Below are 12,396 nucleotides of genomic sequence, written 5' to 3'. Positions count from 1 at the left end.
GATTAGAAAGTGTTTTTAAAAATCACTAAACCATTAGCCACCTTATATGGTTCCAAATGGCATAACTTGTAAAGCTAATGAAAAATTATGGTAAAGCACTTTTCTCATAGCCCGAACTAATCAGCGAGCCCAGAAGAGATGATGTAGATGAAGTGCCATTAAGTTATGGCCTGAAACGCCACCCGCGGGTAAATCTGGGTCTAATTTGCCTCTGCAAGTGGCTTTTTATTTATTTGAATGTGAAACGAATCCTCAGGAAGGTGGATGATAAAGATGCTGCCCCTTCAAAATCGATTTGATTTGGAGTGTATTTGTCCTTTACTTCTGTAGTTCAAGAGACTTTTTTAAATCCCCTTCTTGAGTTTCAGCTCAGCTGTGCAGCCAGAGGGGGAATGCTCCAGCTACTTTAGTGCTGGCTGCCTTTGCTACCAGTTTCCCTGGAGATCTGAGGTGCCATGAGGGTTGGAGGATACTTCTGGAAGAAAAAGAACTCGGTAACATCAGGAGTGTGGGAACGTCATCTCATCTGGCCTGTTTTTACCTGTCTTTTTTTTTTTTTTTTTTTGCACTTGTTTCTTATAGTTTCCATGTAAAATGTCCCTGGGAATTCATGCTCTGGAGGAAACCATGTTTAGAGGTGGATTTTGAAGGGTGGGGGAAAGGCCAGCACAGTGTGTGCTTGTGTGTGTGTGTGTGTGTGTGTGTGTGTGTGTGTGTGTTGCTAGGAATGAAACCCAGGGGCCTTCTACCTTCAGGCTATACATCAGACCTATTTTATCTTTAAATTGGAAACAGGGGTCTCACTAAGTTGATGAGACCCTCATTAAGTTGTTAAGAAACCTGCAATCCTAAACCGGGTGTGGTGGCGCATGCTTGTAATCCCAGTACTTGGGAGGCTGAGACAGAAGGATCGCAGCTTCTCAGCCAGCCTCAACTATTTAGTGAAGCCCTCTGCAACTTAGTGAGACCTTATTCCAAAATAAAGAAAAAAAAAAGCTGGATGTGTAGCTTGAAAGTAGAATCGACCTGGCTTCAATTCCCAGTACTGGGAGAAAAAAAAAAAAAAAACCCTGCAGTTCTCCTACCTCTGGGAATACAGTACTTGGGAGGTGCACACCACCATGCCTGGCTAAATTTTTTTTTCCTGCAGTACTGGGGGTAGAACCCAGGGGCATTCTAACTCCAAGCTACACCACAGCCCTATTTTTTATTCTTTATTTTGAAACAGGGTCTCACTGAGTTGCAAAGGGTCTCACTAAGTAGCTGAGGCTGGCCACGAACCACGATCCTCCTGTCTCAACCTCCCAAATGCTGGGATTACAAGCGTGCACCACCATGCCTGACCTGGCTAAACAATTTTAAGAAAGAAATCAAGACAATTTAGTAGAAGATCCAAAAGATGAGAAAAAAGGAGCTGTGTGTTTGGTAAAATTAAGGATAGTTGCATGAGACAAGAGACTTGTTTCCATCTGTTGCTATACTGAGTACTGCAGTTTGGGTAATTTATAAAGTCAAGAGACTTATTTAGCTCATGGTTTTTGAGGTCCCCAGAGCACATTGTTGACATATATGTAGCATCTGGTGAGGGACTTACCCCTGGGTCACAACATGGTGGAGAATATCACACGGTGAGACCAGAGGAAGCAAACCAGAGAGCTGCTTTCTAAACAAAACCTCTCCTTGATAACCTGGTAGTCCATATTCATGGGGGCAAGTCCCTCAGGACCTGATCACCTTTCAAAGGTCTCATCTGATGGGACCTCTTAATACTTCACAATAGGGACTGAATTTCAACATGAATTTTGGTGGAGACATTCAAACCATAGCAGAACTTTGAGGTATCTGAAAAAATTGATACTCACTCACCCCTCATTCCCCTTAAGCTACACTGTTTCCCAGCTCAGAAGCCTGCTGCCTCTTACCCAAGCTCTAGTCACTTCTTCTTCTTCCTCTTCCTCCTCTTCCTCCTCCTTTTCCTCCTCTTTTTCTTCTTCCTCTTCTTCTCTTTCTTTCTTCTTTTTTTTTTTTGCAGTACTGAGGATTGAATGCAGGAGCATTCTACCTCCGAGCTACATCTCCATTCTTATTTTTTTATCCTTTAGTTGAAACAGGGTCTCACTAAATTGCAGAGGGCCTCACTAAGTTGCTGAGGCTGGCCATGAACCTGCACTCCTCCTGTCTCAGCCTCCCAAATGCTGGGATTACAAGTGTGTGCCACCACACCCGGCTACTAGTCACCTCTTCTTATTTTATTTATTTATTTATTTTTGGTGGTACTGGAGTTGCTGGAAGCCTTTTTCCCTCCGGGCTACACTCCCAGACCTACTTTTACATTTTTATTTGGAAACAGGGTCTCCTAAGCCAGCGCGTACAGCTGACTTTGAACCTGCACGATCCTCCTGTCTCTGCCTCCCAAGCGCGGGGATTACAAGCGTGCGCCACCACGCCCGGCTTTCACCTCTTCTTAAAGAAAAAAGAGACTCTGCCCTGTGGGTTTCAAATCCATAGTCTATGTCTTCTGATCAACTCTGGCTCCATCTGATTCCTGTCCTCACCCCGGCTGCCGCCCCAGGGATTTGATTAGTTGCAGCAAAGAACCATGACATGTGCATGTCTGGATAGTTAAGGGCCTTGTAGCACAATAGCAAGGACTTGGATGGGCCCAGAGAGTCAAGTGGCCAAATGCTAATGCCTGTTCTCCCCCCCCTTGTAGACCAAGCAAAATCAGGATGTGTGTCTGCATTTATTTTCTTTAACTGTGCAAATGAGGAGTTTGAACCAGATAATCCTCAAGGGTTTTTGTAGCTCAAATATTCCTTGATTATGCTCTTCATTAAATATGCATCAAATACATTCCTCTGTAAGCTTTATTTTCTGCTAATATTAGACTCTGCTCTTGTGTGCATCACCCTTATAATTTGCCACATACAAAATATGTCCATTTGCTCACAAAACACAATTGCAATATTTGCTCTAATAGCCTTGTGTTCTGTTATTGTCCTTCTAAGACCTCATGTGAAGAAGTCTTGAAGAAAATATATTTTTAAATTAAAAAAACAACCCACTTCAGCATACCCCCCTTGCTTTGGTGTACCTCCTCTGCCTTTTCTTGCATATCCAGGGGCAGCAGGCCTATGGAGCTGGCTCAGATCTCAAGCCCCCACCCCGGGGACCGATGGGACCTTTACTTGTCTGGATTTAGAAGCCACGTGCTACTGACAATGCACTATTAAGAGTTTCAAATGACCTTTAGTAGCAAAATTAAAGGGTGTTTGGCCACTACAACCCTACTTGATTTAAGTGATATTTTTGATGTGATTAATCACAGAGCGGTGCTTTACTAACTGTCCTCATTAAACTTTCAAGGTTCTTGATGCCAGTCTCTGGTATATTTATTCCCGTCCACACCTTCCCCAAGACAGTTTTAGTGCCCATCATTCTCATGTAGAGAGCACCCCAAAGCCTAATGCTTTTATTAATGCCAGTTATTCTCCTTTACTTATTGCCCCTCAGGCACAAACTCAGCCACCTGTTTCACTAGAACAGCAACTGAGAAACGGAGTGGGCCTCCTCCTTCACCGACCCCTCAGCCGCCCACCCAGCCCGCAGCCATGTGGGCCTGCAGTATTCCACATGCTCAGATGTATGGCCCAGACGCCTCCAAGTGCAGAGTCCAAGGCCAGAACACCTGTCGCTTGGCCTCGCTGTCCTCGGTTTCTTCTCTAAATCTGCCTAAACAATCCCTCCCTTTGAAGGCTGTGAGCACGTTCACCAAGTTCTCATCTCAGGCTGACCCTCATGCAATCTCCTTCAAACCATCACATTTTGTGCCCCCGAGATCATCAGTATAACTCTGACCTCCTCAAAGAACTGTGCCAAGCACACCTTATTCAGTTCTCATTTAATTTAACCCAAGAGGCCTGATATTCAGCTATGGCTCCAGTAAGTCCTAATGAGTGGTTGACAATGGCTAGCCCATGCATGTGCAATGCCACTAGTGAAAAGTATTAAATAAGATCTGGATGTAGACGCCATTTACAAGTTATAAATGAGACTGAGGCTCCAAGTTTGTGTAAAGAGCGTAGCACATAAAGCATCCATTTTTCTAGTGCAGACCACGACAGAGGTGGATGGCTCTGGAGCTGAAGAAATATAGCAGCTTCCCAGCCACCTGGCAACCCCGTTCTGAAATGTAGTCTGGAAGGTTGTTCTAGGAATCTTAGCCTAGAGTCAATGTCTCCAAATTTTCCTAAATCTGCAAATTACTTCTCTTATTAAATGCGTTGTGGACACAGTAGCTAAGGTGGATTCTGTTTTCTCAGAAGGCTGACTAGTCTGTCTCATCACAGCTCTGTTTCAGGTGTCAGGTATAAATAATGACCCACTGTAGAGAGCTGGCAAAAAAAAGATGGCAGAGGGAAAGGATAAGGGGAAAAGCAAAGAGAAGAATAAAGGGCATTGCCATTTTGCTTTGACCAATACCCTCCAAACAAAATAAAATAATAGATCATAAAGTATTCTGAGATCATCAGAGGAAAAAGGAGTCACATTTAAGATAATACTAAGTATCATACTGAGTAAATTACTATATGAGGATTAACACCTGTTTTCCTTAGTATAGTTGTTCATAAACTTATCAGAGAAGATAATATCTGATTCAATTTAGTCTCCCAAAACTTTTTTTTTTATTCTTAGTATCTCCGAGTGTCTACAACTATAGTTGTTGTATGGCCACTGCTCTGGTTTGAAAGTAAAATGTCCTTAGAACCTCATGCTCTGGAGGTAGCCGTGCTGTGAGGTAGGTGCCTGAGTGTGTGGCCTTGGGACCTACCAGGCCCTGAGGACCTGTAGCTCCGGTTCTTGCTTGGTAGCTTGTGTAAATGGACTATATATATGAACTGAAATCTTCAGAATCATAAGCAAGTAGATCTTCCTTCAAGTTGTGATTGTCAGGTGTTTTGGGTCACAATGGTGAGAATGCTGACTGAAACAGTCACTTAATAAACATTAGTAAAGAATGACTGACTCTACTAAAATGTACTTCACGGAGCAGTTAATCAATGTTTTTGCAGAAACACATGATGTATATGGTGTCCTCCATACACTTGAAGAGCCCAAGTGGAAACACAAATCTTTATCATAGGAAAGAGATTAGAAAGATAATCTGTAATATTGAAGCCCTCAGTGATAACCAGAAGTGGGCAGGAAGTTGATATAATATCAGTAGAGAACAAGGAGGTGGTCAGAGTAGAGAGTCATGTTTTCAAAATGTGTCTTCAGCCAGGCATGGTGGCACACCCTGCAATCCCAGTACTTGGAGACTGAAACAGGAGAATCACAGGTTCAAAGCCAGCCTCAGCAACTTACTGAGGCCCTCAGAAACTTAGCAAGACCCTGTTTCAAAACAAAAAACAAAAAGAGGGGTGGGTATAGTTCAGAGGTAAAAATGCCTTGCCTTCCTTTATCTCTTGCTCTCTCACTCATTCTCCTACACACACACACACACACATACACACACACACACACACACACACACACACGTGATCTAGACAGCTAGTACCAGAATGACCTGAGAACTTACTGAACATGAAGACACTGTGCTTCACCCAAGACACAGACACAGTCCCTGCTGAAGAGGCCCCCATGGCAATTCTTACCGTGCTAGTTTAAGATCCTGCCTGTCATTTGCTGGACGTGCAGGTGATGCTTCAACTGTAGAGAGAAAAATGACACCTATGTTAATCAAGAGTGGAGAAAGCCAATGTATTTTTTCATTTAGAGCCTAGATACTATTCTTATCTCTCTATATGGAGACCTCTTGGGATTTGAGGAAAGAACAAAAATAGAGTTAGTAGAGGAATGTCAGTTTTCCCCCTTCTCCAAACAACAGAAAACACTTGTCAAACTGTCTTGTTCAATTAGCAAATGTATAGTCTCCCTAAACTAAAAACGTAAAGGAGGGTCAAGTTTCAGATTGGCCTCATTAAGCGTCCATATCCATTTTTCTACCATTCTCTTCAGGAGTATGATCACTAACTTGGATTATAATGCTTGAACCAAAAGCCTTAGGGACCCTAAGTGATCTCAAGTGGGCATCCATCACATTCAAACTTGAACATGACCACTGCATGTTTACAAGTGGAGTTTCCTTTTGGTTCCAGAGGCAAAGGCAGATTTTCTAATTCAAGTCAACATCCCTTACTTTTAGAATTTTGATCCTGACTTCTGGGAAGATGGTGACCAGGAAAAGCAGCATTTATGAGTCCTGCTAAAACTCGATCTCTATTGCCACAAAATCAGCACTTTTCATAGCCAGAAAACACTAACAACAGAGAAATAAAAAATGTAAACACAAGGGACAGAGAAAAAAAGAATAGAATAACAACCAGAGACCAGAAAAGAAATCAAGCCCACAATGCAGTGGTGGAGCCGAGCCAGCACCATCTTCCCTCACAGCACCAGGCTCCAGAGGAAAGGTAAAAAAGGAGCTGAAGTGGGCAGCTGTGGATCATTTGGGTATAATTCAGTTCTTTCAGCGCAAAGAATGCCTAAAACTCCCAGTGGCCAAGCTCATCACACCTTCCAGGGACTCAGAACAGAGCTCAAAACCAGAAAAGAAATATGCCAGCCTCACGGCCGAGGGCGTGACAATGGCACCATATTGCCAGCAGCAACAGTGAGTTCACCGCGCCCCACGACAGCTCCTGATCAGTGTGCACAATAACCACGAGTGAAATTGTGGCCCCTAAAGGATAAATCCCTGTACTGCACTCCCAAGGACTTGCGCAGTTTTGATAATCTCCTTGGATTGTATATTTTGCAATCCAACCCAGTGAAGGAGTAGCGGTGGCAGAGATACTACACCCTAGTCACAGATACCATTGGGAAAACACCCAGCCCGGCACCCCCACGGTCTTGTGCAGCCTCAATTAACTTCCTGGGTATGATACTTTGAGATACAACCCAGTAAAGGAGTAGTGGCGGCTGAGATTACAACAGACTCGAGATACAGAGCACCCTAAGTGAGGTAGTAGTGACCCAGGAAAGGCACAAAATTCTGAAATCATGGGAAAGAGGAACAACAATCGAGCAATGAATGCCCACAACCCCATATTATCAGAACCTGATAACACAGAAATTCAAAGATCTCCAGAAGATCAAATCAGGAATATAACTGTAGAAATAATATAGGACCTTCAAAAAGAATTTAGAGAGAGTCTAAAAGAAATAAAGGTAGCAATCATTGAGGTAAAGGCCTCAATTCAAAGTATAAACAATTGATTAGACCACATGGAGAATAGAATCTCGCTCCTAAAAGATGATCACTCCAAAACGAACGCATAATTTATAACTTAGAAAAAAAATCACAGCAAGAATCTGACATTGCAGAAATATGGGCCTATTTTAAGAGAGCTAACCTAAGAATAATCGGAATAGAGGAGGGAAAAGAAGGTGAAACCAAAGGGATCAATAATCTCTTCAAAGAAATAACAGCAGAAAAAATTTCCAAACATAGAGCAAGAGGTTGATACACAGGTCCAGGAAACTTATGGAACTCCCTTTAGACAGGATCAGAGAAGAGGATCCCCCATGCCACATAATTGTCAAAATAACCAATGTGGAAGCCAAGCAGAGAATCTTAAAGGCAACAAAAACAAAAGGCCAAGTGACATTCAGAGGCAAATGAATTAGAATCACTCCAGACGTCCCAAGCCAAGTCATGAATGCCAGAAGTAACATATTCCAAACTCTGAAAGAAAACAACTTCCAGCCAAATATTTCCTACCCAGCAAAACTATCTATCAAATTAGATGGGGAAATAAGAGGCTTCCAAGACAAACAGAAACTGAAGGATTTTATGTCTTCAAAACCAGCTCTAGAGGAAACACTCAAAGAGATTAACTACAAAGAAAAAATGGGTAATACACACCAGAACCAGAGAAACAAGATTTTCCATCCAGCAGACAACTAAGATTGGTTATCTTTGGAGATTCATTATTTATTTTATTCTTTTACATATTTCTAAATTGTATTGTTTACTTTTATTGTTGCAAATTTTTAGGATTTCTATTTGGAATATTAATATACCTTCAGATATAGCATTTGGAAATATTTTATCCCATTCTATCAGTAACTTTTAACTCTGTTTACATTGTCTTTGGATGTACAATTTTTTTTATTTTTTAGGAAGTTTTTTTACTCTTTTGTTGCCTGTGCCTTTGAAATCATATCTAAGAAATCACTGCCAATTTCAATGTTGTGAAGTTTTATGACCCAGCTTTTCTTCTAAAAGTTTATAGTCTTAAGATTTACATTTAGGTCTTTTATCTATTTTGAGTTAATATTTGTATATGGTGTTAGGTAATGGTCCAATTTTATTAATTTTGTGTAATTATTATTTTTCAACAATATTTAGTGAAAAGATTATTATTTCCTTCACCAAATGTTCATGGAAATCTTGTCAAAAATACCTTGACCATATATGGAAGAATTTATTTCTAGGCTTTTTATTTTACTCCACTGGTTTATATATCTGCCTTTATAGCAGTACTACACTGTTTCAATTATTGTAGCTTTATAAGGTTTGAAATCAGAAAATGTACATCTTCTAGCTTTGTTCTTTTTTGAGACTGTTTTGGGTATTTAGAGTTCATATTTGATGTTAGGATAGATTTTTTCTGAAAAATAAATAAATAAATGTATGATATTTCACTTTAAAAAAAAAGGAAAAATATCCTCTGGTAAAAAGGAAAGCAAAAAGAAATACTGAAATGTTATCTCTAAGTGATCAAAAGCTTGATATCACACAAATTAATCTGTTATATGAAATTATCATTGTTAATTTTGGATAAATTGCTATAATATTAGATGTCAACCACTAAGCCAAGCATGGGAAGGAGGGATGGGGAGGGAATAGGGTGGGGATTGGGTAGGGGCTAACTGGGCGATGTGTGCATGTATGTCTACACAGGTTTTTTTTAATCCCATTATGATGTATGAATACAGTGCACCAATAAAAAACAAAAACAAAAAAGAATTTTGATCCTAATCAAAAACACAACCACCATGGCTCCAGCCCTCCTCTCCTCAAACTTTGATTTGGTTGATGATTTATTTGCACCTTGTGTTTGAAGAAACCTCACTGAAGATGATGTATCAGGGCAGATTAAGCATTAAATTGTAATGTGACTTTGGTACCCCGCAAGCAACATCTGCTAATTTCAAACTGAAGCTACTCTTTAAGGCAGGGTAAGTAAAGTTGAGGACTGTTGATAAGTCCAGCTAGTCTACAGCACACACACAAATTTGTATTTAGACCATCAATTCTTAGCTCACCCCATGTAATTTTGTTAATGAACAGATAAATAGATGTATCATTTATTTTAATATTAAACAAATATTTACTGAGCAATGAAACTCAAAGCTGAAGGAAGGAAATAACAAGGATTAGTGAAGAAATTAATAAAATGGGGAAATAAACAGCATAGAAAATTTCTTTGAAAAGATTAATATAACTGACAGGCTTTTAGCTAAACTGGCCTACAAAGGGGGTCGGTGTCAGTCTAGCTGAAATCAAAGTTTAAGGAGAGGAGGGCTGGATCTATGGTGGTTGTGTTTCTTATTAGGATCAATATCTGAAAGTAAGAGATAAGGAATTGAATTAGAAATTCTGCCTTTGCTTCTGGAACCAGAAGGAAACTCCACTTGTAAACATGCAGTGGGCATGTTCAAAACCAAGAATGAAATATGAATATTACTATCAACGTGATAGACATGAAAAGGATTATAAGCAAACACAATGAACAATTGTACATGAACAAATTATACAAATTAGATGAAATGGAAACATTTTTAGAAAGGCACAAACTATCAAAGTTCATTCAAGAAGAAATGAAAGCTGGATGCAATGATGGACACTTGTAATCCCAGTACTTGGGAGGCTGAGACAGGAGAATCTCAGGTTCTAAGCTGGCCTCAGCAAATTAGCAAGACCATCAGCAACTGAGTCAGACCCTCAGTAACTTTGTGAGACCTCTTTTCACAATAAAACAATAAAGCCAGGCGTGGTGGTGCATGCTTGTAATCCCAGTATTTAAGAGGCTAAGACAGGTGGATTGTGGTTCTCTGACAGCCTCAGCTACTTAGTGAGGCTCTTGGCAACTCAGTGAGACCCTGTTTCAAAACAAAGAATAAGCCAGGTGTGGTGGCACACACTTGTAATCCCCACGCTTGGGAGGCGGAGACAGGAGGATCATGCAGGTTTGAAGCCAGCCTCACTGGCTTAAGAGACCCTTTTTCCAAATAAAAATACAAAATAGGTCTGGGAGTGTATCCTGGAGGTAAAAGGGTTTCCAGGAACCCCAGTACCACCAAAAAATAAAAAATAAAATAAAGAATAAGAGAGATTTCCGGGAGATGGTGGTGGCCACAGTTGCATTGGCAACTGCAGCCGCAGCAACAATAGCTGCCAGCAGCCAAATAGGACAGGTATTCCTCTGAGAAACCCCAGGCATCAGATTTTGGTTTAATATCCGATTGGGACAATATATAGAGACATTTTTAGCCATGACTTCCTAACTAAAATATAAGAAAGAAGAGACAGACCAAGATGGCGGAGATGCCGGCGGCAGCAGCAGCCAGTATTTGGGAGAGGTAGATAAAACCAATCCAACCCGCCTTGAACTGTTGGAGAAATCTCCCCAAAAAAGCCTGCTTCTGCCCCACAGGCTCAGGAACTCTAGACAACATACTATGTAAGAAAAATGTTCGGGGCATGTCCCAGGAGCCAAGGGCGCTCCTGGCCTCCAGCTCCTCTGCGCAGTGCTAGGGCTGGGTGCACTCGGAGCAGCAGAACCCACTCTTCGTGGTGAAGCTGTGGGCCTCCGCTCTTGGCAGGGAGATAAGACATATTGCTACTAAACACTTGGGCTCCCAACTCCTGCAAAAGACATGTACTGCTTCCTTTTATTAAAAAATATTGAGCCAAAGCCGGGCGTGGTGGCGCACGATTGTAATCCCGAGCTTGGGAGGCGGAGACAGGAGGATCGCACTGGTTCAAAGCCAGCCCCGCTAGCTTAAGAGACCCTGTTTCCAAAAAATAAAAACGTATAAAATAGGTCTGGGAGTGTAGCCCGGAAGTAGAAGGGCTTCCAGAAACCCCAGTACCACCAATAAAAAAATAAAAGAACATTTAAAAAAATATATTGAGCCGGGTGTGGTGGCGTACCCTTGTAATCCCCGCACTTGGGAGGCGGAGACAGGAGGATCGCGCAGGTTCAAAGCCAGCCGTGCTGGCTTAAGAGACCGTTTCCAAATACAAAGTATAAAAAAATAGGTCTAGGAGTGTAGCCCAGAGGTAGAAGGGCTTCCAGGAACCCCAGTACCACCAAATATATATATATATATATATATATATATATATATATATATATATATATATATATATATTGAAGAGGGAGAAAGATAGAGGCGGTGACCAGGACCACAGTGGTGATGGTTAGTAGCAGCCAAATAAGATATATCCCCCTGAGTAACCCAGGGGACAAAGATTTTTATTTAATAGCTGAATGAGACAACACACAACATTTCCAGTCATCACATCCTATCTGAAATATAGGAGAGAGAGTAGAAAATGGTGGAATTAGAAGCAAGACTGCAGCGCGTGCCCGCCACTGCAAGAAAAGTGGTTTTTGGAGAGATATCCCAGAAGAGATCAGAAAGCAGACTGCTCCTGCCACCCATGCCCAGGAACACTTAACAACAACACTCTCTAGGAGAGACCAGGAAGGCGGTGGTGGCGGCCAATATTCAGGAGAAGCAGACAGATCCAACCAAATCTACCTTAAATTTCTGAAGAAATCTCTCCGAAAGTAGACTGTTCCTGCCCCACAAGCTCAGGAATTCTGAACAGCACACTATGTAAGGAAAATTTTGCGGAGATGGACCAAAATGGTGGTAGCGGCTGCAGCCAGTATTCAGGAGAGGCAGACAGATCCAATCCAATCCACCTTGAATTTTTGAAAATATCTCCCCAAAAGTAGACTGCTCTTGCCGCACATGTGCAGGAATTCTGGACAACATACTATGTAAGAAAAATGTCTGGGGCAAGTCGGAGGGAGCCCAGCCCATATTGCTGGGCCGATTCACTGTGCTGGGTGTCCTGGGAGACCTCAGCTCATGGCCGCTGCACTCCTCTGTGCTGTGCTGGGGGTCAGGATGTGCTTGGAGCAGTGAATCCCGCTCTCCATGGTGAGGCTGTGAGCCTCCACCTTCAATGGGGAGATAAAATCCATTGCTGCTAGGGAATTGGACTCTCAGTTTCTGCAAATGGCACCTGCTGTTTTCATATATATATATATATATATATATATATATATATATATATATATATATGGA

Source organism: Muscardinus avellanarius, assembly GCF_963383645.1.
Source record: "Muscardinus avellanarius genome assembly, chromosome: 9".
Lineage (NCBI taxonomy): Eukaryota > Metazoa > Chordata > Mammalia > Rodentia > Gliridae > Muscardinus > Muscardinus avellanarius.
Note: the sequence above shows the minus strand (reverse complement) of the source record.